Raw genomic sequence first — 2,414 nt, 5'->3', positions numbered from 1 at the left:
TTGGCAAAAGTGGCTCTGGATCATCCTCATAAAACAGTATCAGGTCCTTACAAGAAACAAGAGAGCACATGAAGGTTGGAAAAAATTAATCCCACTGCCTCAATTTGTTACAACAGATGGACAATTTATGGACATACAATCTGTATACGCTATAAGCATATTTTGATAGAAAGAATTCACACGTAAATTATCTATACGTCTGGGTGTCCACTGAGTGTAGGGTGATTCAAATGAAGTCTATACAGTGGGATTGGTTGATATGTCTTTTTTCCCTATGAACGGGGATTTTTTTATAGCACTTTATTGTAATTGACATACAGTAAATGCATAAACCTTAAGTGTAGAGCTCAATAACTTTTAACTAGGCATGTACCTATATAAGCGCATTTCCTTCACTCCAGAAAGTTCCCTCAAGCTCCTTTCCAGTTGATACCATCCCCCCTCACCAGCAAACAGCATTCTATCTTCTTTCGCCATCGATGAGTTTGCCAGTTCTTGAAATTCATATGTGTAATCCTATACTATGTTTTCTCTTGTATCTGATTCCCACTGCTTAACATAATGTTTGTGAGACTCATCCACATTTCGTGTGTAAGTAGTCTCCCCTTATCTATCTGTGATTTCGCTTTCTGGGGTTTCAGTTACCCACTATCAACCACGGTCCAAAAATATTAAATAAAAAATTCCAAAAATAAATATTAAATTGCACATCATTCTGAGTATTGTGATGAAATCTTGCACTGTCCCACTCTGTCCTGCTCAGGACATGAATCATCCCTTTATCCAGGACATCCATGCCGTATACGCTGCCCACCCATTTTGTCACTCAGTAGCCATCTTGGGGATAAGATTGACTGTCATGGTATCACAGTGCTTGTGTTCAAGTCATCCTTAAGTGGCCTAATGCTACGTCACAATGCCTACATCATTCACCTCACGTCATCTCATCGCGGAGGCATCGTGCCACTTACATCGCCACAAGAGGAAGGGTGAGTACAGTACTATAAGGTATTTTGTGAGAGACAGAGAGAGACATTCACATAACTTTTATTATAGGATATTGTTATAATTATTCTTATTATTAGTTATTGTTGTTAACCTCTTACTGTGCCTAATTTATAAACTTTGTCATAAGTGTGTATGTATAGGAAAAAATGTGCTACATACGGGGTTCAGTACTACCCTCAGTTTCAGGCATCCACTGGGTCTCAGAACATATCTGGCATAGATAAGGGGGGACAGTTGTATCGGTAGTCCTTTTTTCATTGCTGTTAAGAAGTATTCCATTGCATGGATATATTGCAATTTTTTAATCCATTCTCCAGCATATAAATATTTGGGTTATTTCCAAATTTCAGCTATCATGAATAAAGCTACTGTGAACATTCTTATACAAATCTTTTTGTGGCCAAATGCACTCATTACAGGGGAATAAAAGCTAGGTCACAGGTTTATTTTTAACTTCATTAGAAACTGCCACATCAAGTGATTTGCCACTTTTTATAATCCAGCTTTTACTTTGAAATCATTACAGAGTCACAGTCGGTTGTAAAAAATAATAGAGAGATTCTGTGTACCTTTCACCCAGTTTCCCCTAAGGATAACACGTTGCAAAGTTATCGTGCTGTACTGTATCACATCCAGGATATCGGCACTGAGACGGTCAAGAACATTTCCATAGCCCTAAGGATCCTTCCCGATGCCTTTTTACCACCACACCCTGCCCCGCAACTACCAATCTGTTCTCCATTTCCATAACTTTGACATTTGAAGAATGTTATATAAATGGAATCACACAGTATATAATCTTTGGGGATTGGCTTTTTTCATCTGGCTTAATTTCTGGAGATTCATCTAAGCTGTTGTGTGTATCAACAATTTCTTCTTTTTTATTGCCAAGTAGATTCCATGGTACAAATGTAAGTCAGTTTAACCCATTAAAGGACATCTGGGTAGTTTTCAGGTTTTAGCAATTACAAATAAAGCTACTGTGAACACTGCGTATAGGTTTTTGTATGAAAATAAGTTTTCATATCTTTGGGATAAATGCCTAAGAGTACAATTGCTGAGTCATATGGTGGTGGCATGTTTAGTTTTATAAAAAACTGCCAACAGTTTTCCTGAGTAGTTGTGCTATTTTATATTCCCAGAAATACGTGATCCAATTTCTCCACATGCTCATCAGCATTTGGTATTGTCGCTATTTTTTACTTTAGCCATTCCAATATTTCACTGTGTTTAAATGACATATTCCTAATGGCTAATGAGGATGAACATTTTTTCATGTGCTTTTTGCCATCTGTATTTGCCGAAGTGACTGTTCATATCATTTGCTGTTTTCTAATCGGGATGTTTGGTTTTTAACCGTTGAAGTTTTAAGAGCTGTTTATATGCTGTAGAGATTAGTCCTTTGC

General features: G+C 37.3%; 1 protein-coding gene across 1 annotated transcript in view; it reads right to left on the bottom strand.

Moving 5' to 3' along the window:
- ENTHD1 (ENTH domain containing 1) overlaps positions 1-2,414 on the bottom strand; it is a 94,911-nt gene that overhangs the window by 53,778 nt on the left and 38,719 nt on the right. The gene's annotated exons all lie outside the window — the stretch shown is intronic.

This window comes from Pteropus vampyrus, unplaced genomic scaffold (assembly GCF_000151845.1).
Source record: "Pteropus vampyrus isolate Shadow unplaced genomic scaffold, Pvam_2.0 Scaffold145, whole genome shotgun sequence".
NCBI lineage: Eukaryota > Metazoa > Chordata > Mammalia > Chiroptera > Pteropodidae > Pteropus > Pteropus vampyrus.
This window is presented reverse-complemented; position numbering and strand designations above follow the sequence as displayed.